Below are 26977 nucleotides of genomic sequence, written 5' to 3' on the forward strand. Positions count from 1 at the left end.
GAAAAAGGTCCAAAAAGTGGCATAAATCTGCATTTGGATGTTTTTCTCACAAAAAGTATTTTCAAAAGCAATTATTAGATGTTTTTCTATGAAGTCCAGAAGAAGTGCATTCAAATCATAAGTGGGCAGGTAAGGGGATTGTTAAAGGAGGGATCCTGGCGTTTCTAACACTTGGGACGTTTTTTAACCATAAGGGAACAACATAAAACTGTCCAGGACTAAAATTAAGACATTTTGAGCTAGACCTGTTTCTGTAATGAAAAGGCACAAAACGCCCTAAACAATCTGATGAGCACTGGAAAGAATCAGGGATGACCTCCCCTTACTCTCCCAGTGGTCACTGACCCCCTCACCCCCCCAAATGTAATTAAAAACATTACTTACCAGCCTCTATGTCAGCATCAGAAGTAATATTCACGTCCATAAGAGATCAGGCAGGTCCCTGGAGTAGTCTAGTGGTGGGTGAAGCACTGCAGAGATGTGGACCCAGGCCCATACCTCCCTCTCTACCTATTACACTTGTGGTGGAAAATGTGAGCACTCCAAAACTCACCCAAACCCTAATGTACCCATATATAGGTGCCTCCTTCACTCATAAGGTCTATTGTAGTGGTGTACCATTGGGGGTAGTGGGTTTTGGGGGGAAAAGATGTTCATCTCTCTTTTAAAAGGAGGAAGTTATTCTTATCTATTTGGGAGAAGTATATTCACTGCCCTTGAAATTGAGAAGCAAAATTCTCAATGCATTGGATGTGTAGACCTAATATATTGATAAGATTGTTCTATTGGTCCCATGACTGGCATGATTCTCAGGGGAGGGGGGTTATAGTGTTTACAGTGGGGATAATGGGGATTGAAGGGTAGTAAGGGCAAGGAAGGAGCCATTCTCTATGATATAATATTGGAACAAATGTTCTAACTGGCATAGCTGTTATTTCACTTAATTTTTTGTTTATTCATTCAATAAAGATAAATTTAAATAAATAAATAAATAGAATACATGCACAAATTCCTGTTATCACAAAGTATTATATTTTTTGCTCTTTCTTAACCTACTGACAGTATTTGATATTGCCTTTCATAACTTGTGTGAGGGAGTGGGTGGTACAATAAAGAGCACTCCCTCACTGGTGGTGCAGTTTAGCAACCTTACAGTAGGTGGCCCTAGCTTGCCAATTCTAAGGCTGAGTCAGAGGGGCAGGGCTCATGCTAAAATAGAGTTAAATGCCTTGAGGTTTAACAGATTAGGGATGCCCCAGGGAAGGATATTTCCCAGGAAGAGACCTCAAGAAGGTGAGGTCCTAAGGGCAAGGGTTCTCCCAGCATATCCTGTTGGCTGCAGTACCTGGGGAAGCAGAGTGGCTCTCAGCAGACACTGCTACCTCAAGTTTAAATAAAGCAGAGGTTTCAATGAGGTAGGAGAGGTTTCCTTGGAACCTAAGTTAAGAGGAAGTGAGTGGATATTTATCCTGTGTCTGAGACAAGCAGCAGGGACCCTGAACCAAGAAAGAAAAGTAGTATATATTGAAGTGTAGAACCTGTCAGGGACAATGTTCAAGGATTGTGTTTGAGAGACTTTATTGAGAGTGCAAAACCTGTGAGGAAACAGGCTGTGTATTTCCATTTGTACAGTAATCTTTTGTTTTGATATTGCACTGCCCTCTCTATTTTATGAGGATTCTGAGCTTTCTATCACTCACACTATCACATATGGTAGCAGCACTGGGATATGAGCTTCTGCTTCAAAGAAGGTGACTTCATATACTTCCAGGGCATGGGCCTCAGTACAGCTCAGGGGAGGAAAATTCTGGAACGGCTAAATAGATTAGCTTTGCCTTAGAGAGCTAGGGGAAATTAAAAAAAAGAGTTAGCAAGTGCAGGACGAGCAGTGTTTTTTTCTGTGGGATTTTAGAATACTGTTGTAAAGCAAAAAGTAAACTCTGGTTGGAGTAAACCAGAAGACTGGCCAGGAGGAGCCAGAGAAGTCCAGCAGTGTGTGTTTGGGGCTGTTATGCAAGCCACAGCTAGCCAGGAGAATTGGCAAAGTGGAAGAAGAGAGGAAAAAAAGTTTAAAAGTGTGAAAGCAAGAACCCTGGAAGCTGTTCCCTATTGGAAGGAAAGTGGAAGAGTGTTGTGGCCTCAGAGTGAGCTAAAAATGTCAGAGTGCTAACAGCTGAGAGCTTCATTAAGACACAGTGTGCACCTGGATGAAACACAGCTTATGGAGGCAGTGCAATTAACTGAGAAGTAGCTCCTGGAACAGGGGTGGGTTCAGTGTGAAAGTGAAAGTTTGATCTGCTGTCTTTTAAATTTGGGCTAGAGCAGTTAGGAAACCCAATCCAGAATAGTGATTGGAGCTGGATGTGGGTGTCCTGAAACAAGGCCAACTCCTGAATGCACAGCAGACTAGAGGGAGCAAGACTCAAAGCTGTGAGCTGAAGATAGAAGTGGCTGCATTGTAAGATGCAACTGGAGCAGTTGGAAATCCTGAAGTGGAGTAGTTGTTTCAAGCCATTATTCTATCATATACTGGTGGGGGACCAGTGAGTGTGCCTTGAGGAACGAAAAAGTAAGACTCCAAGATGGGAGTGTGGGACCAGGAATGAGAAGAAACCTGGTTAACCCTGCAGCAATGCCCTGTGAATTCAGAGGAACAGAAAAAGGCCAAAAAAAGAAAAAAAAAGGGCCATAAAACAGTCACAAGGGGTGACTAGCAGAGAGCCTACTGGGATAGATGAGAAGATACCAGGAGGAAGGAAGATAATGGAGTCCCCAAGAAAGAGTAAGTTAAGTGACCTGTCAAAAGTCAAAGGATTTTGGAGGCTAAGAGCCCTGGAAAAGGCAGAAAGCCAGAACTAGACAAGTAGCTGGGCAGCAAAGGAAAGTGATGCCTGGGCAAGGGAGTGAGTTACAACCCAAGTCCAGAAGCCTCAGGAAGGAAAAGGGGACCTGTCATAGACAATAGGTAGAGTTTAAATGTTTGTCTTATGCGCAGTGCAGGTAGTCCAAAGGTGACTGAAGACCTGGATTTGTTGTCTGCCATGGTGTCTCAACCAGGGGATGAGACAGAACTCTTGAAGATCACCAAGTAGAGGTTCAGGACTCACCTCAGGATTTAGTTAGTGAGTTGGAGGAGGCCGACCACTGTATTAAGATGCTGGCAGATGAACTGCAGGAAGCCATGCATGTCAATTATGGGAGGAAAAGAAGACCCTCCAACAACAACTGGTAGATGCTAAAAGCCAGTTGCAAAGTCAAGGTGAAGGAATCAGACAACGTGAGGGCATGTTGCAGTGCATGGAAGTAGAGAAAGCCAAGCTCAGGAAAGCTCTTGAACAGCAGGCTGAGATAAGGTGCCTGAGTGCCAAGTCCCTAGGAAGGGACCCTGCAGAGACAGGAATACAAGCAAGGCTGGAGGAATTCCAGGACTTGGAAATCTCTTTAAGCCCCATGTGCAGATCATAAGAGACTGCTGCCATGGGTATCTCCCCCTCTTCCTGACTGGTGCGGTGCTGCCATGGATGTCTCCATCCCCCCTGACTGGTGTGGTATCCCTCTCCCTCCTTTCTTCACCCCCCCTTGCCCACTGCAGGCCTTTAAACTTCCAGACCTCCAGCAGCGTCAGCATCAGCTATGTAAGTGATGCTTTCAGCCATCCCGGAAGTCTTCTCTGTACAGTGTCCCACCTACATGGGAAGCTGTATAGAGAAGGCTTCCGGGGCAGTTGAAGACGGTGCTTATATTGCTGATACTGCCGGCGGGCCTGGAAGCTTGGAAGCCTGCAGGGTAGGGTAGAGAGAGGAGGGAAAGCAATACCAGACCGTAAGGAAAGGGAAAGAGGGATGGAGAGAGGATGATGTGATGCCAGACTGAAGGGGAAGGAGGGTGGAGAGAGGAGGAAGAGGGATGCAGGACCAAAGGGGAAGGAGGAAGCGAGAGCAAGGATGAAGAAGGTGGGGGGGGGGGGGGGTGGAAGCTGGAACCACCAGAGGGAGGGGGAGGGGACAGAGAAATATGGGAATCATGAAGGAGGGGAGACTGGCAAAATGCTAGATCTGGTGAGGGGGAGAATGAGATGCAGTACTATGGTACAGGGGAGAGATGTTCCCCCTTCCTTCCTTCTTTCTTCCTCTCTCCTGCATTCCCACATCAGGGCCAGAAACATGGGAACAGAGAGGAGGAGAGGGATGGGGACACAGAGGGCAGATGTTGAACATGGGGGGAATAGGGACAGGGACACAGAGGGGAGGATATAGACAGGAGAGATATTGAGCCAGAAGGAATAATGGTGGACATGAAGAGAGAAAAAAGTCAAATAGACAAGAGATGCTGGAAAGCAGATGGATATGGATGGGGATGAGTAACAGAGGACTGATAAAGATGGAGAGAAGGGGAGATGCTGAAAAGCATCATGTAAAAAGGAAAGATGGGGGCATGGGATGGATGGAAGAGAAAGAAGGGATAGGCAGTGGATGGAAGCAGTGGCGTTCCTAGGGTGGCTGACACCTGGGACGGATCGCCGATGCACCACCCCCGGGTGCAGCACGCCCCGCCCCCGGCGAAACGACGGACACCCCCCCCCCCCAAGGAGCATCTTTACCTGCTGGGGGGGTGCCGTGCGTCTGTTGGCAACGCTCGTTCCCTGCTCCCTCTGCCCCAGAACGGGTTACTTCCTGTTCTGGGGCAGAGGGAGCAGGGAACCAGCGTTGCCGACAGACGCGCGGCACCCCCCCAGCGGCGAAATGACGGACACCTCCCCCGGTGAAACGACCCCCCCCCCCCCCCCGGGTGCATCTTTACCTGCTGGGGGGGTGCCGCGCATCTGTCGGCTTTTCTCGTTCTCTGCTCCCTCTGCCCCGGAACAGGAAGTTACCCATTCCGGGGCAGAGGGAGCAGGGAACGAGCATTGCCGACAGAAGCGCGGCACCCCCCAGCGGCGTGCACCTGGGGCGGACCGCCCCCACCGCCCCCCTTGGTACGCCACTGGATGGAAGGGGCAGGGAAAGTGCAGACACCATATGGAAAGGAGGAGAGGGCAGGTGCAAGATGGCAGAGAGTGGATGGAAGGGGCAGAGAAACCAGGCAGACGCTAGATGGAAGGCAGAGAGAGAGGGGGAGGTGGGCAGATTGGATGGAATGGAGAAAGAAAGAGAGGGCAGATGCTGGATGGAAGGGAGAGAGTGAAGAGATGAGAAAAGCAGAAACCAGAGACAACAAAGGTAGAAATATTATATATATATATATATATATATATATATATATATATATATATATATATATAATGAAATAAGGTGATCTTTTTATTGGACTAATTTTAATACATTTTTGACTAACTTTCAGAGACCCCCATCCTCCGGTCAGGGCAGGATACCGTAACAGCAGTATACTGTACTGACCTGAAGAAGGAGGTTTTGGCCTCTGAAAGCTAACTGAAAGATGCATTATCTTATTTTTCATTTTATTTCTATTTGTTAATTTGTAAAGTGGTAATTGGTGTTTGACAGGTTTTGTTTTTCAAATTTACATCTGCTATCTTTATATTTATATTTTGCACAGCACTAGGGGACATTCATCACTGTTTCTGTGGTGTTGTATGCAGAATCTGGCTTCTTGGGGGTTCAGTTTAATTTTTGTCTACATATTTTTATTTTTAGTTTGTGGTTACTTATTCTATACTGGGTGAGGATGTATCTGTGTTCTATGTTTGTGGAAAAGATATGGTTTTCTGTTGACATGATCATCTTTACTAATCTAGCTTGTTTAGTTTTACAATGGCTGTATTGATGTTCTAGTGCTCACTACAATGTTTAAGATGCTGCCTTTTCCTAGATACACCCTTATTGTGTGACTTGTGGTTTATTACTAAAAATAATTTTTTCATATAGAGGAGGGGGTGTTAAAAAATGATTGGCCTCGGGTGTCAAAAACGCTAGGTATGCCACAGACAGGAAGTGACTGCATATTTAACCTGTGGAAGATGTGTCTGGGCCAAATTGCAGGGACCCTGAACCAAGAAAGAGAAGTAGTATATATTGGAACCCGTCAGGGCCAAAGTTCAAGGGACTGTGTTTGAGAGACTTTATTGAGCATGTAAAACCTGTGAGGAGACAGGCCTGTTTATTTCCCTTTTGAATAGTAATAAAGCTTCCCTTTTGATATTGCACTGCCCTCTGTATTTTATGAGAATTCCATGTTTTTCCATCACTCATATTACCACACCTTGTTATTACAGTGAATAACACCTGCCTAAACACAAAATGACTTGGCTCTCCACAACAGAGATCTTCTACTCCTTCAAAAGTGGTCCTGTATATTTACAATCACTCTGGTAAAAACTCGGTTTTTGATAGTTTTTTTGTTTGGTTGAGAAATAGTGCAGTTTCATCCTCAAATCCACTGCAATGCCATTGCATAAGGTTGGATCTATCACCCCCCCCCCCCCCCCCCCCCAAAAAAAAAAAAAGACAAAGGCCTTGTTTTTAAAACTACCTTCACAGTTTGGATATCTAATGGTCCACCAGAGGGAAGGGAAGGGGAGAGAGAACTATGGGAATCATGAGGGAGGGGAGACCAGCAAAAAGCTGGATCTGGTGAGGGGGAGAATGAGATGCAGTACTATGGTGCAGGGGAGAGAAGAGGGAGAAATGTTCCCCCTTCTTTCTTCCTCTCTCCTGCATTCCCACCCCAGGGCCAGAAACATGGGAACAGAGGGGAGGAGAGGGATGGGGATACAGAGGGCAGTTGCTGAACATGGGGGAGTAGGGACAGGGACACAGAGGGGAGGTTATGGACAGGAGAGATATGGAGCCAGAAGGAATAATGGTGGACATGAAGACAGAAAAATGTCAAATAGACAGGAGATGCTTGAAAGCAGAAGATGGATATGGTTGGGGATGGGTAAAGGCCTTCCAGGTTTATACCAAACCATCCAATCCTGCAAACAGCATGGACTTTTCTCATACAAAATCTGAACCATCATTGCAAAAATGTTTGAAGATTTGGAGTCGGAGTCGGGGTGGGGGTGGGGGTGGGAAACACTTAATTGGATTAGTTCTTTCTTGAAGGATAGGTCCATTACAGTTAAGGTGGAAAATTTGATTTCAGGGCCTCAAAATCTCCAATATGGTCTCCTGCAAGGTTATTCCTTATTCTGTTTAATATCTATTTCCACCCAGTGGTAGATATAAGTTGTGGGTTGAAGCTTTACGTATTTGCTGATGTTTGATTTTTTTTTTTTTACCTTATTATCAGATTTGTTATTGGATATAATGGAAGCGTGTTTTTCTTTTCCAGCTGGAAAAATGATCGATCTACAACTATATGCTGCTTAACACAAATAAACCAGAAATCATTTGGGTCAGTTGTTCCCGCTAAACCAATACACTTTAGAATTTTATTAGAAATGGGGGTTTAAATCGGTGTGCAAAAAGAGGTAAAAAGTTTGGGTGTCCTTACTGATTATGAATTGACCCTGGATCCACAGATCTCTGCTATAGCTAGGAAGGCATTACTTTCATTGTATACATTTGTATGACATTTACATCCTTACCTGCATCCTCAAAAGTTTTGAACTGTAATGCAGTCATTAGTTTTGAGCCATCTAAATTATTGTAATGCTATATAGACGAGGGCTACCCAAAAAACTCTTGGGAAAACTGCAAAGGCTTCACCTCCAGGAAGATCAGGATGCAGATCCTGTGAGCGAGGTCTCTCAGAGATTGCTGTGACATTCTGCAGGCAAAACTATGGAGAAACAGACTCCGGAACTGATTGTGACTGTTGGGGGAGCAAGGCTTCTAGCTACAGTGCCTTCCAACTCATAGTAACATAGTAGATGACGGCAGAAAAAGACCTGTATGGTCCATCCAGTCTGCCCAACAAGATAAACTCATATGTGCTACTTTATGTGTATACCTGACCTTGATTTGTATCTGCCATTTTCAGGGCACAGACCGTAGAAGTCTGCCCAGCACTAGTCCCGCCTCCCAACAACTAGCCCTGCCTCCCACCACCGGCTCTGCCACCCAATCTCCGCTAAGCTTCTGAGGGTCCATTCCTTCTGAACAGGATTCCTTTATGTTTATCCCATGCATTTTTGAATTCTGTTACCGTTTTCATCTCCACCACCTCCCACGGGAGGGCATTCCAAGTATCCACCACTCCCTCATTGAAAAAATGCTTCCTGACATTTTTCTTGAGTCTGCCCCCCTTCAATCTCATTTCATGCCCTCTAGTTCTACCGCCTTCCCATCTACGGAAAAGGTTTGTTTGCGGATTAATACCTTTCAAATATTTGAACGTCTGTATCATATCACCCCTGTTTCTCCTTTCCTCCAGGGTATACATGTTCAGGTCAGCAAGTCTCTCCTCATAAGTCTTGTAACGCAAATCCCATACCATTTTTGTAGCTTTTCTTTGCACTGCTTCAATTCTTTTTACATCCTTAGCAAGATACGGCCTCCAAAACTGAACACAATACTCCAGGTGGGGCCTCACCAATGATTTATACAGGGGCATCAACATCTCCTTTCTTCTGCTGGTCACACCTCTCTATACAGCCTAGCAACCTTCTAGCTATGGCCACCGCCTTGTCACACTGTTTTGTCGCCTTCAAATCCTCAGATACTATCACCCCAAGATCCCTCTCCCCGTCTGTACATATCAGACTCTCACCGCCTAACACGTACATCTCCCATGGATTTCTACTCCCTAAGTGCATCACTTTGCATTTCTTCGCATTGAATTATAATTGCTAAACCTTAGACCATTCTTCTAGCTTCTGCAGATCCTTTTTCATGTTTTCCACTCCCTCCTGGTTGTCTACTCTGTTACAAATCTTAGTTTCATCCGCAAAAAGGCAAACTTTACCTTCTAACCCTTTAGCAATGTCACTCACAAATATATTGAACAGGATCGGCCCCAGCACCGATCCCTGAGGCACTCCACTACTCGCCTTTCCCTCATCCGAGCGAATTCCATTATCCACCACCCTCTGGTGTCTGTCCGTCAACCAGTTCCTAATCCAGTTCACCATGTCAGGTCCTATCTTCAGCCTGTGAAGTTTATTCAAGAGCCTCCTGTGGAGAACCGTGTCAAAAGCTTTGCTGAAACCTAAGTAGATTACGTCTATAGCACGTCCATGATTCAATTCTCCGGTCACCCAGTCAAAGAATTCAATGAGATTCGTTTGGCACGATTTACCTTTGGTAAAACCATGTTGTCTCGGATCTTGCAACTTATTGGCTTCCAGGAAATTCACTATCCTTTCCTTCAGCATTGCTTCCATTACTTTTCCAATAACCGAAGTGAGGCTTACCGGCCTATAGTTTCCAGCTTCTTCCCTAACACCACTTTTGTGAAGAAGGACCACATCCACTGTTCTCCAATCCCACGGAACTTCTCCTGTCTCCAAGGATTTATTAAACAAATCTTTAAGAGGACCTACCAGAACCTCTCTGAGCTCCCTCAATATCCTGGGGTGGATCCTGTCCGGTCCCATGGCTTTGTCCACCTTTAGATTTTCAAGTTCATACACACTCTCTTCCGTGAACGGTGCTATATCCACTTCATTCTCAAATGTACTTTTGCCAGTCAATCGTGGTCCTTCTCCAGTATCTATTTAGCAAATTTGCTTTTTCTTCATCATTATCTACATAGCGGTTCGCAGCATCTTTCAGTCTCATAATTCCCTTTTTAGTCTTCCTCCTTTCACTAATATACCTGAATAAATTTTTGTCACCCCTCCTTACATTTCTAGCCATTGGTTCTTCCGCTTGCGGTTTCGCCAGACTCTCTCTTGGCTTCTTTCAGTTTCATCCGGTATTCCTCTCCGTTTTCCTCTTCTTTAGTTTTTCTGTGTTTCAGGAACGCCAACTCTTTAGCCTTTATTTTCTCAGCCACTTGCTTGGAGAACCATATTGGTTTCCTTTTTCTCTTGCTTTTATTTACTCTCCCTACATAAAGGTTTGTGGCCATATTTATAGCGTCTTTCAGCCCGGACCACTGTCCTTCCACTTCTCGTATGTCCTTCCAGCCCATCAGCTCCTTCCTCAGGTATTCTCCCATTTTACTAAAGTCAGCATGCTTGAAATCCAGGACTTTGAGTTTTGAGTGGCCGCCCTCCACTTCAGCTGTCATATCAAACCATTGTTTGCACCATTGTTCATAAGATCATACACGGTGAAGCTCCGGGGTATATGTCAGACCTTATCGACCTACCAACCAGGAACTCAGCTCATCTCGTACGTTCCTGAATCTCCACTATCTCAGCTGTAAGGGATTGAAATGTAAACTAACAGTAAGCCACATTGAGCCTGCAAATAGGTGGGAAAATGCGGGATACAAATGTTAAAAATAAATAAATAAAACCAACCGGTTTGATGGTCACTGCTGCCCAGGTGGGCACCCACTCGGACATTTGACACACTATCCCCATTTGTGAGCACCAGATCCAGCGTTGCTCCCTCCCTCGTGGGTTCCGTCACCATTTGTCTGAGCAAAGCACTTTGAAAAGCATTGGGGAAACTGATGACCTGTTGCAGCGCATTTATGGCAGCATCATCAGGGGGCTGGTGGCTGATGTTGGGAGACTGTGCTCCTCCTGAACAGTAGTCAATCTTGCCTGTTTGCACTGCACAGAAGGCAATCAGGGAAAAATGGTACTCCAGAGCAGTGACAAGGCCTCTACTCAGGAATCTCTTCCAGAAGGCCTTGCGAGGACAAGACCACCTGATTTCCCTGGAGGCCCCCACCCCTTTTTTGGTCCCTAACTTTTCCCTAACCACATTTCCCCTACATAGGAAAAACAGTATGACAAAGATAATAATAATTACTATTGCTTTGTTATATTCCAAGTGTCATGTCTTTTCACTGAACTAGGAAGCTTAGTATCCTGTGGTCTTGGGCTAGGGAGTATGTGGTCTGAGGCTGTTGCCCCAGAAAGGGGTTTAATAGCATGTTTAGTGAACATATTTGTGCCCTGCACTTTTTTAAGAGACAGGTGAGAAAGGGTAAGCGAAGGAGGAAAGGAAAACTACAACTGTAGGCAGTAGGTGTGGGTAGTTCCCGCCACTTAATAGATGAAGGTAGATGAAGAAAGAAGTAATTAAGTACATGGAGTTGGTTTAAGTTTTGGGTTAATCTACTGCTTGATCAGCCTTTCAGATACATTCTGAATGGTTCAAGGGAAGGAAGAAGGAGTCAAATGGGAAGCCATCCCTTTATTCCCATATAATGAGAAATTTAGAAAGGAATATTATACGATTTAGACCACAAGATTATGATTAAATGTTACGGTCTTTGAGTGTAAATAGATAAAAGTTCAGGTTACCACCCTATTATAGGTGTCCTACTTCTTAAAAGTGGGTTTTTGATAAAATTAAATCCACCCTTTAATGTGAATAAAGATCTAGCCATGTAGTCATACCTAATAGAAAACAATTGTACATATTAATGATATTAAAGGAGAATTTCCCTTACGGAGATTAGATATAAAATAGGATACATTATGAAGAAAGATGCACTGGTGTTGGTTCATGTTCATAGCCTTTAATGAGTTTTGGCATGATATAAACAAACAAATAGGTGTAAATTCAGATGGGATTTTCTGATGAAGATTGTTCCCCTTGGCCAGCAGAACTGATTTGAGAAATAATGTAATGCAATATGTTAAGTATAATTGTGTAATATTGATGTATGAGGAGATAAGTAGAGAATGAGTAAAATATATATTCAGGGTGAAGTCCCTAACCCAGAGATTTTTTCCCCTCAGGATGAGGTTTTGTTGATAGATGTCTTTTATAATGACAAAATTGACTGTGTTGAGTACTAATGTGGTAATGGAGAGTGCTTATGATTGGGTCTAGGAGTGTTAGCCTTAACGTTTTTGAAAGTTTTGGACAGTACAGGTGCTATGTCTTTCTGCATTCACTCCAGAATGACATACATTTGACTGAAGGAGTTATAGAGGATGCAGTGTGACATGGTAACACCTTCCTGATAAGTTTTGACAGTGAACTGCTGTTTCCGTCTTTACCTGGATAGACATTCACATTTTAATACTCCAAGGAGATTTGCTATGGGGTCCTTTTACCATGCTGCGGTAAAAGGGGGCCTGCGCTGGCATCAGTGTGTGTTTTTGATACACACTGAGGCCCCTTTTTACCACAGTGGGTAAAAGGTTGTCTTTTTTAAAAAAAGAAATAGCTGTGACTTGCCAGGCGGTGGTAAGGGCTCCTGCACTAAGCCAGCGGTAACCAGGCAGCACGCGGCACTGCCCAATTACTGCTATGTAAACACCGGCACTATAAAAATTTAAATAATTTTGTAGCGCCGGAAGTGGTGCACGCTAGGGGTGGGAGTTACTGCTAGGCTGCTGCGGTAGCCTAGCTGTAGATCCAGATTAGCGAGAAGTAACCTCCCCCTATGTGTCCAGCAATGAACACTTGACATGTTGGTTGCTACTCAGATGACTTTTCAAACAAATTTTGATGTCATTTTGTTCAGCCTTTGGTGATGGCTACCACTGTGAACTGAATTTATTAAATTAAATGTTTGAGAAAGCTATGTTGCCACCTTTCACACCTGTGAACATATGTGAGTATCACAACAGATTTAAACTATGACAACCCCCCCTTTTTTTTATTTTATCTACTTGTGATTGCAGCACCATAAAACTGAGATCTGCATGCAGTTGGTGTGGTTTTATGTGGTTTTACTTCTTACCAACAGAAGTTTTAGAAGGTAAAGAAATGTACTGGGTGCTTTCAGATGGGATTTGTTGGAGAGCTCCCTAATCAGATTTGTGTCTCTGCATATTTGATAGGCATGAACAATGGAAGGTCTTAGGCTGGTTCCTTGGAGAATTTCCATTTCAGTGGAAATAGGATGTTTTGAGGACAAAACAAAAATGATTCCTTTAAGGAAATCATTTTTCCTCATGCACAGGAAAAGAAACAAAAAAATGAAGGCAGATAAAGACCGTATGGCCTATCTGGACTGCCCATCTGTACAATTTACTATCTCTTCCTTAGAAATCCTATGTATTTATCACAAGCTTTCTTGAATTTAGATACAGTCTTTGTCTCCACCACCTTCACCAAAAGATCATTCCACAAATTCACCACTCTCCTCAAAGAACTATTTCCTTAGGTTACTCTTGAATCTGCCCACTTTCACCTTCATCTTATGCCCCCCCATTCTAGAGCTTCTTTCCAAATGAAAGAAGCTTGTCTCCTGTGCATTTATGCTACGGACGTTTTAAAATGTCTCTATCACATTGCTCCTCTCCCGCCTTTCTTCCAAAGTATACATATTGAGATCTTTTAAGTCAGTCCCCATATGCTTTAAGATGAAGAACTCTGTCAATTTTAATAGCTGCCCTCGGGACCAACTCCATCCTGTTTATATCTTTTTGAAGGTGCGATCTCCATAAATGTACACGGTACTCTAAACGGGGCCTCACCATAGATTTCAACAGGTACAATATCATCTCCTTTTTCCTGCTTGCCAGTCCTCTTCCTACACACCCAGGCATGCTTCTGGCTTTTGCCATCACCTTTTCTACCTGTTTGACTACCTTAGAATCATCACATATGATCACACCCAAGTCCCGCTCCTCTTTCATGCGCAAAAGTACTTCACTGCATTGCTCCAGGTACAAAGTTTAGATTGTGAACCCACTAAGGGACAGAGAAAATACCTAATCATAATATACAGTCTGATTGTATCAAAGCCCATTCCTCTTTCCCTCGGGTTTTTTTTTTTTAGACCAAATAATGCACAACCCTGCATTTTTTAGCATTAAATCTTAGCTGCCAAATTCTAGACCACCTTCAAGCTTCACTAGATCCCTCCTATTATCCAGGATTTAAATCTATGGGATTTTGCAAAAGCAATGTGCACAGAAAAATTCTTCAGACTCCACCAATGGTATTATACTTTGGGATGTGTGATTACGTCATTGGTAACTAAGAGAAAGTGTATCCTGATGATCTCAAAGACCATGTCCTAAATAAGAGGAAATGGGAGTGGCACAGTATCCCACTGGCAGAAATACTAGAAATAGGAGGAAAATAAAATTAGCAGGGAAGATTCAAAAATATAATTTGGGAAGCCCAGATTCAAACTTTGCATAATGCCTAATGCCTCTAGCATCCTGGTCCTAACCACACTAAAGGGAGAGCACTCCAGCATGATGCCATGAACTTTGACACAGCTTTCATTATAGAAGTGTTTTCTGCTTACCCAGTGAACACATTCAAACTGTATATTACAAGAAGCAGGCAGGTACCAGAAGTGTCACCCAGATCTCTGATCTGTGGTGGGTGTTGTAGAAGCAGGATATTAATTTGATCCTCTTTAGGCAAAGACTGAAGGAGAAGGATATAACTGTGTGTATACTGTGATTTTTTTTAACAGCTGGGCATTATCAGACTAATTCTACACCTGGATGGTTTTCAAGTTACCTCCTGAGGCTGGAAGAGAAATTTTTGCAGCATCATCTTTCTAGTGTCAGCTTTGAAACCAGCACTTAAACTCCCATTTCCTGTGGACTATCAGGGATCAGCCACCTGTCCCATGCCACTGAGATTACCTCAACTGTGTTTCTGTAAGTTGCAACTAAGTACAGCTGACAGCTACAATATATAGAAACTGGAGGTATATTGAAGGTACAGAGATAGAGAGCTTCACAGTTCTCCATAATTAAAGTAATGAAATACTATATGGAGATTGTAAAAGAAATGTACATATGGCATCATATGTGAAACTCTGCATGAGGATTGCTTCTGTTGTTCCTATTGTTGAACTATAAAGAAGACTGCAAGTAATGTTATTTTTGGTTCAGAACACAAGTCTAAGTTATTGAGTGAGAGACTTTTCAGTGGGTGCTCAAATTATGTCTTTCCAGTCTGTTTTGGTCCATGCCTGTAGATAAATAAATTATTGTGAACTGGGTGAAAGTTCAAATGCTGGGCCTGACCAAGGCAGCCACCTATAGTGACTGGGTTACAAACTATTGCTGTGAACCCACACTGCATATTTCCACAGAACAGCACTCATCCCAGACACACCCACACACCTCACAACCCAGGATATATACACACATCCCTTTTGCTTCAGACATACACACCCTCTATGCTAGATACATTTGTATATATAGGACCAAATTCTATAAATACTATTACTACTATTTATCATTTAGCACCAAAAACCCCACACTAAGTACTATTCTATAAGAGGTGCTGAAAGATGATGTTTATAGAATAGCGCTTAGTGCTGGGATTCGAGCCTAACTTTAGACGTGAGGATTTGCACCAAGTAAACCCTGGTGTAAATCATCGTGCCTAAATTAGGTGCGGATCCCTCCCTCCTTATTCTATAATAGCGCTTGTAAATTGTAGGAATGTCCCTGATCTACCCATGAGCCTCCCATGACCAAGCCCCCTTTTTGGAGCTGTGCATAAAATTTACAGACTGAACCCCGTGACTAAAACTGCGTGTGTAAATTTGAATGCCAATTAGTGCTAATAATTGATCATTAGCATTCAATTATTGGTGCTAGTTGGCTTATTCAATTAAATTGCACATGCAAACTGGGTGCACGGTAAAGCACCATTTATAGAATTTGTGGGATAACTCCTCCCCCCACACTCTTTCTCCCTCTCCCAGACCTATACACACACATAGCCCCAAGCACGGCCTAGTAAATTTATATATTCCTGGCCATTTCACAATCCTCTGTTGTGGAGGAGTAGCCTAGTGGTTAGTGCAGTGGACTTTGATCCTGGGGAACTGGGTTTGATTCCCACTTCAGCTCCTTGTGACTCTGGGCAAGTCATACCAGTGTGTTTTTTTCTAGCAAAAAAGGAGCCGACTGTGTGGGTGCTATGGGTGCTTGAGCACCCCCAATATTGAGAAAATTCCTTGTATATGTCCAGGGAGGGGTTATTTTCATTGGGCTTAGCACCCTCAATAATTTTGAAAAGTTGGCTCCTATGACTTCATTGTATACATATATGTACATAACAATTTTGTACATAACTCTGACATGTACAATGGGGCTTTGATAATATACCACCCGATATTCAGCGCTATTTAACCGGCCAGAACGGCTGCTGACCAGTTAAATATTGCTTAACTGGCTATCCACCGATATTCAGCGGGGGATAATCCCTCGCTGAATATCCCCAGTTAGTGACTAGCCGGTTATATCACGCAATATAACCATCTATTCGGCGATTTTTAAAACAAGTTTAGTGACCATATTTGGCCGCTTGTAAACCTGGTATATCTTTGACTGGTTTGAAGATAATCGGCTAAGTCTGGATATTATCAAAACCTAGTATATCTTCAAACCGGCTAAAAATAAACCAGATATTCAATGCCAGTTACAGGAAATGGCCTGGCATTGAATATCTAGGCTTAGCGCTGAGCATGGGAGTTAGCCATTCTAACTCCTGTGGTCTGGATATCAGTCCCATTGCATACAATTTATCAGTTATAACTGTGACACATACAGAGATCATCTGTCGCCGTAATTGGGACACATGCAAATTCCTTTACTAGGACTGAGGAACGGTAACTCTTTTTTTCTTCTGAAGCTTGCCACAAACAACACTCTCTCATCCAGCCAGTAGGTGGTACTATTAAATGGTCACACTCATTGTGCAGGTGTTCTCCATGCGTGGAACATGAATGCGAACCTCCGCTACAGAATACCATAAACAGTGGTGTGCTGGAGCCAGCTCACACCGGCTCACAAGAGCCAGTTGTTACATTTTTTGGCATCTTGCGAGCTGGTTGTTGAGGGAGTGCAAGCCAGCTTGCCTCTCCTCTCCCCACCCCGCGAGCTGCAGGGTCACAGACTCCCAGTGCTGGCTCACCTGCCCGCTCTCAGCTCCCCGATAGCCCTCCTTTCCTTCCTGCCGCCGCCCTGCCTTTAAATATTTTATTTTACCTCAAGTTGCGGCGCAGGCACTGAAAAGCAGCAGGCTCGGCTCACCTCCAGACTTCCCTTCCCTCTCAGTGTCCCGCCCTCTTCTGATGTATTTCCTGTTTCTGTGAGGGTGGGACACTGTGAAAGCGCAGCAGCGGCAGATTGCCTCCCTTCGGGCCTTCCCTCCCTGTGTCCCGCCCTCGTCTGCCTTTTTTTTCCCAGCGAGAGTAATGCATTGCCCCCCCCCCCCCCCCCCAGGCTCTCTCCCCAGGTATAGCCAGCTCTGCAATTTGGAGGGGGGGGAATGTAGAGGTGGACGGGGGAGACAGCCTGTGGTTAAAAATTTACCAGCACACCACTGACCGTAAATGTTTTATTTTAAAAGCAAACAAAGTATACTGCATAAAGAATGTGTGCTCCAAAATCTTCAGTGCCTATTTAAATTATAAAATGCTAATTCCAAATGAGCATCTCTTAGCATTCTGCACAGTACCTATAATCCCTGCAACTATTCACAGAAGGCATTACAGGGCTCTTGAGTTAGTGATGGGTTCTAGTGGCATCAACAGATCCAAGCTACAGGTGAACTCGACACCTTCCTCACTTCACTTTTGCACTAATGAATTCAGTGTGCAGGCCACTCCTATTGCAAACACATTTATTTACTACAAAATGTATAGCACACACCATCCACATTACTACGTGTTATGTTTAGAACTACCATCTTGGCCAAAGCAGAGTGGTTGCCAAGCTATTCTACTTTAAAAGTAATAGAAATAAAACAAAACAGGAAAAAAGAAGGTTTTGTTTTATTTCTATTTATTATGTTTGAAACTAGAATGGAATGCATTTCAAATTCATTGAAAGGGAAGTGAAGAAAGTACTGTGCTGTAAATCTTTGCTTACATACAGTATGCTGCCTTTTTTATTTAATTACTGCCACATAAAAAGCTTTCCAAACCCAACAACAGGCTGTAATTAGCAGAGGGGGAAGGGAAGGAAAGGCAGGGGCACCACTGCTCCACAGAAAATGGAATTACCAGACATTTGACAAATAGGACCCTGTTAACTGTAAGCTGGGGTCTCTGTAACTAAAACATGAAAACCCCCAACACTGAGCAAAAATGATACCCCATCTATGATCTGAAATCTTTGTGGAAAGAGGAAATGAAGCATGAGGTGGAGCAATAAATGCAGATACCTCTCAACTCCCTCTTACCCTGAGAGTAAAAAGAGCAAAGTTACTTCAACCACATCTAGAGCAAAACCTGACAGGGAAGAGAACTAATTAAACCTACAGAGGAGAGATTGATAACTGCAGCACAGTACAGTGGGCTACAGACAAGATGGTTCATAGCCAGTATATGGGAAAAATAGCAAAACAGACAAATTAAGATTCTGTTGCAGAGAACTGGAAATAGTTACACATCTTATTGCTGGGTGTGACGTGCTGATGTCAGGCCTATATACAAAAATGTACAAAAATGTAGAGTGGCTCATTCACTGGAAGCTGTGCAAACGTTAAAACATCACTGTACCAGAAAAATATTGGGATCATGACCCCTCTGACAGAATTGTGGAGCCCATTCCAACTGTTAGCTTGATGCTAGAGAACTGGAAATAGCGGTAAAGGAGAAAAATATATGAACAGACTGCTATTAATAAGTTTTAGAACCAAATGACTATTTTGTACTACATACGGAGAAACAGATGATTCTCAAGTAACCAAAGATGTAATCAGAGGCCAATAAAATGTAGCAGAAAATAGTCCCAATTATATTGGGTGCACCAGCTTAATTAGAAGTCTTCCAAGCACATCTTGATATGCTGCATCTCTTTGGCACTATGTAAGTTTAAGATTATTTTGATATATAGCAAAAAACAAACAAACAAACCAGCATTAGCTAAGCAGTATATAAGAAAGCAAACCAAAAGAAAAGTAAAGGGAGAAAGAGAAGAGATGAAGACATATTCGAGAGAATTAACAAGGGGGAAGATTACAATATCACCATGAAGGCAACAAGGGTGTTGGGGTAACAGGGTAGGGCGATTGGCAAGACTCACTTATTCTCTACCCAATTATCAAGCCTCTGTTAGTGAAGCAAGTATTGAGAAAAGCACTGGCCAGGGCCAGTGTTAGACACACAGGGACAATGTGAAGTGGGGCCCTAAAGCCTACCTACAGGCTATGCTTTCTTTAGTTTTGACGAAGGACCCCTGTGGCTTGGAGGCCCAGGGCAATTGCCCTGGTTGCCATTAACACCAGTCCTGGCACTGGCAGTAACTCTGAGACAACTATGACTGGTAGTTAAACCTGGCTATAGTCTACTTAGGAAGGACAGGGTAGGAAAAAAAGGGTGGAGGAGTGGCGTTATATGTTAAGAATAATATCCAAGTGACAGAACTGCAGGACATATGGGGTAAGGAAGAAACGATGTGGGTTAAACTGGTATGAGAGAAAGGAAAATGTATTTACATAGGTGGAATATATAGGTCACTGTCGCAGTCAGAAGAAATGGACAGAGACTTAATTAAAGATATCTATAAGATAGCTAGGAAAAGTACTATTGATAGGTGATTTTAATATGCCAGATGTCGATTGGGGTCTCCCTGCTGCGGGGTTGATTAGAAGCAAAGGGATCTTGGATTCTCTACAGGAAGAATTGTTTCAGCAGTGGGTGATGGAACCGACACTGGATGGAGCTATTCTAGACCTTGTGCTTACAAACGTGGACATTGTTTCTGATGTTACTGTGGGAGATCATTTGGAATCTAGTGATCACCGAATGGTATGGTTCAATTTTAAGACAAAGGGGGAAAGGGCTTATTTGAGATTGAAGGTCCTAGATTTCAAGAGAACTAACTTTGCCAAAAGGGGGGAATTTCTCAAGGAAGAGTTGGTTGGATGGGAAAAGATGAAGTAAGTAGCACAGTAGTGGGTGGAACTGAAAGGAGCTGTTTTAAAGGCGACTAGCCTTTATGTTAGAAAATTATATGAGTAACAGGAAATGAAGGCCGCTCTGGTTCTCGAACGCAGTAGCTGAAAGGGAAAGAAGATTAGCCTTCACAAGTGACAAGAGTCTCCAATGACCTATTACTGGCTAAATCCAGAGGTCAATATTCCATCCTCATTCTTCTTGATCTTTCCGCTGCTTTTGACACTGTCGATCACAGCATACTTCACTGGCTCCCTATCCATTTTCGCATCCTGTTCAAACTTCTTCTACTAACCTATAAATGTACTCACTCTGCTGCTCCCCAGTATCTTTCCACACTCGTCCTTCCCTACACCCCTTCCCGTGCACTCCGCTCCATGGATAAATCCTTCTTATCTCTTCCCTTCTCCACTACTGCCAACTCCAGACTTCGCGCCTTCTGTCTCGCTGCACCCTACGCCTGGAATAAACTTCCTGAGCCCCTACGTCTTGCCCCATCCTTGGCCACCTTTAAATCTAGACTGAAAGCTCACCTCTTTAACATTGCTTTTGACTCGTAACCACTTGTAACCACTCGCCTCCACCTACCCTCCTCTCTTCCTTCCCGTTCACATTAATTTGATTTGATTTGCTTACTTTATTTATTTTTTGTCTATTAGATTGTAAGCTCTTTGAGCAGGGACTGTCTTCTATGTTTGTGCAGTGCTGCGTACGCCTTGTAGCGCTATAGAAATGCTAAATAGTAGTAGTAGTAGGTCTCAGAAAGAGGAAGATAGGCAACAATATCTGGAAAAGCTAAGAGAAGCTGGAAAAGCTGTCAGGAAAGCGAAGAGAAAAATGGAAGAAAAGATAGCCAATATGGTAACATTGGGGGACAAGACATTTTTCAGATAGGGGGATAAGACATTTTTCAGATATATAAGTGATAGAAGAAAGTGCCAAAATAGCATTGTGAGGCTCAAAGCTGAGGGGGAGAAATATGTACGAGTTGTCACTAAAAGAATGTTTAATGCAATGTGGAGGCTTCGGCAGATTAGATACTGCCTAACTAGAGAACTGTTTCGTACCCTTGTTCATTGGTTAGTGCTATCTCACCTAGATTACTGCAGTGGGATCTATGCAGGTTGCCATGAATATCTTTTGAAAAAGTTCCAGACTGCACAAAGCACTGCAGCGAGATTAATCCTGGGAAAATCACGTTTTGAACATGCGCAGCCTCTGCGCTTCCTTCTCCACTGGCTGCCCATGAGGGAATGTATCTCCTTCAAAATTTGCTCAGTAACTCATAAAATCATTTACGGGCAAGCTCCGGAGTACATGCTTCGCATTATTGACCTTCCACCCAGAAACGCAGTAGCCACCTCGCATTCGTATCTCATCCTGCACTTCCCAAATTGTAAAGGCGTCAAATATATGTAGATCTTCACTTTGTCTTTCCACTACTCCAGTGCCAAGAATTGGAATGTTTTGCCGAAATACTTAAAACTACAAATGGATCACCAACTGTTCAAGAAGCTGCTGAAGACACATCTATTTGGATTGGCCTACTCCCCCTATACTCTTACGATTAATAGTCCCATTGATATGCCCCCTTCCCCTTCCTTGCCTAATTGTCTCTTCCCATATCTCTTACTGTAGTGTTATTTTATCTAATCCTATGTAAGCCACATTGTGCCTGCATGTGTGGGAAAATGTGGGGTAGAAATGTACAATAAATAAATAAAATGTAGAGGCCGATAAGGATAAAGCTGAACTTAACAATTATATCTGTTCTGTGTTCATAGATGAAAGACTGGGGGTAGGACCGCAGAAACAAATGTTAAGGGAGATGGATGTGTGGTAGACCAGGACTGATTCTCAGAAGACTGTGTTCATGAGGAGCTAGCTAAACTAACAGTAGACATAGCAATGGGGCCTGATGGGATATATCTGAGGGTGCTCAAGGAACTTGCAGATGTTCTGATGGCTCTGTTGACAGACATCTTCAATGACTCCTTAGAGTCTGAAGTGATCCCGGAGGGCTGGAGAAGGGCAGATGTGGTCCCTTTGCACAACAGCAGAAGTAAAGAGGAGGTTTGGAATTACAGACCTGTCAGTCTGACCTCAGTGGTGAGTAAACTAATGGAAACGCTTCTAAAGTGAAGGATCGTGAGGTTTTTCAAATCAAATGGACAGCAGGACCCGAGGCAGTATGGCTTCATTAGAGGCAGGTCATGTTAGAAGAATGTGACTGATTTCTTTGATAGGGTGACCAAACAGATGTGGGAGCAGTGGCGTACCAAGGGGGGGGGCAGTGGGGGCGGTCTGCCATGGGTGAACACCGCTGGGGGGGGGGGGGTGCCGCGTGCCAGTCAGTGTCATTCGTTCCATGCTTCCTCTGCCCCGGAACAGGAAGTAACCTGTTCTGGGGCAGAGGGAGCATGGAAATGAACGACGCTGACCGGTGCATGGCACCCCCCCCCAGTGGCGTGCACCCGGGGGGGGGGGTGTCCCTTGGCCGGGGGGGGGGGGGTCGTGCTGCACGGGGGTCGGGCGCTGCACCCAGGGGGGGCGGGGCGCATCAGCGATCCGCCCCGGGTGTCAGCGCCCCTCGGAACGCCACTGTGTGGGAGGGGTGCTAGATGTGGTGTACTTGGATTTTAGCAAAGCATTTGACATGGTTCCGCACAGGCGACTGATAAATAAACTGAGTGCCCTTGGTATGGGACCAAAAGTGACTGACTGGGTTAAAAACTGGTTAAAAGGGAGGACACAGAGGGTAGTGGTAAATGGAGCTTGCTTTGTGGAAAGATGCTATCAGTGGTGTGCTGCAGGGATCAGTCCTTGGGCCGGCCCTTTTTAACATTTTTGTGAGTGTTATTGCAGAAGGGCTGTCTAGTAAGGTTTGTCTCTTTGTGGATGATATCAAATTCTGTGGGAAGGTGGACACCCTGGAGGGTGTGGATGGCATGAGGAAGGATCTAGCGAAGCTTGATGACTGGTCTGAAAATTGGCAACTAAGATCTAATGTTATGAAATGTAGGGTCATGCGCTTGGGTTACAATAAGCCAAGGGAACGATACAGTATAGGGGTGAAATGTACCTGTGTACGGAAGAAGAGCGGGACTTGGGGGTGATTGTGTCTGATGACCTTATGGTGGCCAAGCAGGTAGAAAAAGCGACGGTCAAAGCCAGAAGGATGCTTGGGTGTATAAGGAGAGGGATGACCAGCAAGAAAAAAAGAGGTGATAGTGCCCTTGTATAAATCTCTGGTGAGGCCTCATTTGGAGTACTGCATGCAATTCTGGATATAAACAGGATGGAGTGTGTTCAGAAGATGACTACCAAATTGGTAAATGGTCTCTGTCATAAAATATATGGGGACAGGCTTATGGACCTTAACATGTATTCGCTGGGGGAGAGGGGATATGATAGTGACGTTTAAATACCTCAGTGGCGTTAATGCACAGGAGGTAAGCCTTTTCCAAATGAAGGAAAAGTCTGGAATGAGAGGGCATAAGATGAAGTTAAGAGGAAGTAGGCTCAGGAAAAATCTAAGAAAATACTATTTCATGGAAAGGGTGGTGAATGTGTGGAATGATCTCCCAGTGGAGGTCTTGGAGACGAGGACTGTGTTGGAATTTAAGAAAGCATAGGACAGGCATGTGGGGTCCCTTAGAAAAGGAAAAGCTAGTGGTTACTGAGGAAGGGCAGACTGGATGGGCTATTTGGCCCTTATCTGCCATCATAATTCTATGTTTCTTTCTAATATAGCATGAGTTACATGAGAGGTTCATTTCTGTTCTAATATGTGCAAAATAAACCCATACACAAAAGACAGGGTAAAACAGCATACAAAATAATACAGACTGACAGCGTTGTCCATGCTGATTACGCTCTCTGAGCAATTGAGACTCTATTCCATATCAAAGGTGCTACACTGTGACAGTACCACCTACAATTTTTGATCAGGATTAGTTGACCCCTGAGGCAGGCGCCAGTGCGCCGAAACACGGCCCGTGTCGGGTCTATCCGTCAATTAATAAACAAGAGACTTTGATCATCTCAATCCTGAAGGCCCATTGTTGCTTTTTTGTTTCTCAAAATAAACCCATGACAGTCATATTCTCACAGGAAGACTGCAATCTTGACCAAGAGGCAGATGCTCAAAACTGGGCATTACAGTGCATGACGCAGAAGCCCATAATGCAGGATGAAGCCAGAAACATAGCAAATCAATGCTCAGAAGAAATTCTATGCAAATGATATGTACACTTAATTCATGCAAGCAGATTGAAAGTAGGGAGAGGAACGTGACTGGCGTGGTTCTCGTGTACACGTCCAGACAAAAGAATGGAAGTGCAAGCATGGGCGTAGTTTGAGGGGGCCAAATGCAGGACCGGCACAACGTGCTCTCGGTCCTTCCTTCCTGCCCTCAGCTCCCTGACAGCCCTCCTCTCCGTTCCTTCCTGCCTCCCCGCCCCTGCGCATTTAAACCTTTTGTTTTCAGCAGCGATGACAGTGAAGAAAACAACAGCAAGCGGGCTCACCTCCAGCCTTTCCCTTCCCTCACACACAGTGTCCTGCCTTCCTATGATGACGTATTTCCTGTTTCCGCGAGGGCGGGACACTGTGAGGGAAGGGAAAGGCTGGAGGCAAGCCCGCTTGCTGTTCTGTTTTCTTCACTGTCGTCGCTGCTGAAAATAAAAGGTTTAAACGCATGGGGTGGGGGGAGGAAGGAACGGAGAGGAGGGCAGTCGGGGAGAGAGGTGAAATCACTGGACATGGAGGGGAGGGCAGGGGCAGAGAAGACTCGCTGGACATGGAGGGAAGGGGCAGAGGAGAATCACTGGACATGGAGGGGAGGGCAGAGGAGTGAGGAGAATTGCTGGACATGGATGGATGGAGGGGGCAGGGGAGAGGACATTTGCTGGATATGGATGGAGGAGAGGGCAGGGGAGAAAGGACATTTGCTGGATATGGATGGAGGAGAGGGCAGGGGAGATTGGAGAGTTGTTGGACATGGATGGAGAAGAGGGAGCTAGAAGTTGAGGACAAAAGGGGGAGCTGGGGAAGTCACTGGACATGGGTGGGGGTCAAAGGAGAATTGTTGGACATGGGGGGAGGACAGGAGAATCGCTGGACATGGATGAGAGGGGAGGGCAGGGGAGAGAAAAGAAATCACTGGACATGGAGGGGAGGGCAGGGGAGAGAGGATAATTGCTGGACATGGATGGAGAGGGCAGGGGAGAGAGGAAATGTTCTGGACATGGATGGATGGAGGGGAGGGCAGGGGAGAGAGGAGAGTTGCTGGACATGGATGGAGGGGAGGGAAGACAGGAAGGAGATGCACATGGATGGAGGGGAGGGCAGGGGGAGAGAAGAGAAATCGCTGGACATGAAGGGGAGGGCAGGGGAGAGAGGAGAATTACTGGACATAGATGGATGAATGGAGGGGGCAGGGGAGAGGAAATTTACTGGATATGGGTCGATGGAGGAGAGGGCAGGGGAGAATGGAGAGTTGCTGAACATGGATGGATGGAGGGGAGGGAAGAGAGGAGAAATGCTGGACATGGATGGAGTGGAGGGCAGTTAAGAGAGGAGAAACATTGGACAAGGATGGAGGGAAAGAAAGACAAAGGTAGGAGATGCACACGGATGGAGGGGAAGGGAGAGAGGAGAATGCTGGACATGGATGGAGGGGAGGGAAGACAGATGAAGTAGATGCACATGGATGGATGGAGGGGAGGGGAGTGAGGAGAAATGCTAGATATGGATGGAGGGGAAACTGCTGAATTTAAGGGCTGGATCGGAATACTTTGAGGGCAGATACTAAAACTTGAGGAAGGATAGGGATAGGGCTACAGATGGTAGACAGGACGCATAAGGACACAGGAGGATGGTGGAGATGGTGAGTGAAAAAATATCAAATGGAAAGAAGACTGCATAAAACAGAAGACACTGGGACCAAAGCGAATAGAAAAACTAAATGCTGAAAGGTAGATAAAAGTATTTTATTCAGAATTTATTAATTGGAATATGTCAGCTTTTGGAAATTTGCATCTGTGATATTTTGCATGTCAGTTTCAATTTTTCTACTATTGCTGCATGCCGAGTATAACTTCTTGAGGTAACTTTCCAGTTCAGTATTTTGCCTTCATATTTTTTTTATTTCTAGTTCCTTGTGTCATATCTGTTGCATGTGTTTTTTCATGTGTGATCAAGGTGCAGTATTCTGCTAGTGTGTAGCATTTGCAGCCATTTTTGTTTTGTTTATTCACTAGGTAATGTACTGGTGTTTAGAGCCCGGTGTAATTACAGCGCTGCCTTTCCACGCATAAGGTTGTAGCTCGTCCTGTCCTTGGAATTAGTGCTGTTATGGTTTGGTAAGGTCTGTGTCTGTGAATCTGAAGATGATGAAACAGTGTGACAAGATGATTGCTATAGCCAGAAGGATGACAGAAGAAGAAAGGAGGTGGTGATGCCCCCCTACAACTTATTAGTGAGGCTCCATTCGGAGTATTGTGTTCAATTTTAGAAGCTGAATCTCGCTAAAGATGTAAGAACACTTGAAGCGGGTCAGAGGAAGGTGACAAAAATGATATGGGGCTTGCACTAAAAGATGTATGAGAAGAGACTGGAAGACTTGAATATGTATACTCTAAAGGAAAGGAGGGATAGGAGAGATATGATACAGATGTTTAAATATGTGAAACATATTAATATAGAAATGTCTTTTCCAGAGAAGGAGAAATGGTAAAACAAGAGGACATTCTTTGCCAGAGAATGTAGTAAAAGTAGTTAGCTTAACAGGGTTTAAAAAAGGTTTGGATAGCTTCTTAAACGAAAAGTCCATAAGCCATTATTAAAATTGACTTGGGGAAAATCCACTACTTATTTCTAGGATAAGCAGCACAAAATGTATTGTACTGTCAGGAAATTCTTTTTCACAGAGAAGGCGGTTGATGCCTTGAATGCCCTCCCAAGGGAGGTGAAAGAATTCAAAAAGGCATGGGATGAACATAGAAGATCCCTAACTAGAAAATGGATGGTATAAAAAAAAACTTAAATGGCTGCATGTGTGTTGATGTGTCAAGTGGTGCTTAGATGGCGACTCCGGCTGTGA

General features: G+C 44.3%; 1 protein-coding gene and 1 long non-coding RNA gene across 2 annotated transcripts in view; one reads left to right on the forward strand and one right to left on the reverse strand.

The window, feature by feature from the left end:
• SNED1 (sushi, nidogen and EGF like domains 1) overlaps positions 1-26977 on the reverse strand; it is a 684146-nt gene that overhangs the window by 567012 nt on the left and 90157 nt on the right.
• On the forward strand, positions 1293-14826 carry LOC115478905. The gene is made up of 3 exons (XR_003943591.1): positions 1293-1415; positions 6233-6328; positions 14419-14826. It is a non-coding gene; the product is annotated as an uncharacterized LOC115478905 (long non-coding RNA).

Source organism: Microcaecilia unicolor, chromosome 10 (genome assembly GCF_901765095.1).
Source record: "Microcaecilia unicolor chromosome 10, aMicUni1.1, whole genome shotgun sequence".
Lineage (NCBI taxonomy): Eukaryota > Metazoa > Chordata > Amphibia > Gymnophiona > Siphonopidae > Microcaecilia > Microcaecilia unicolor.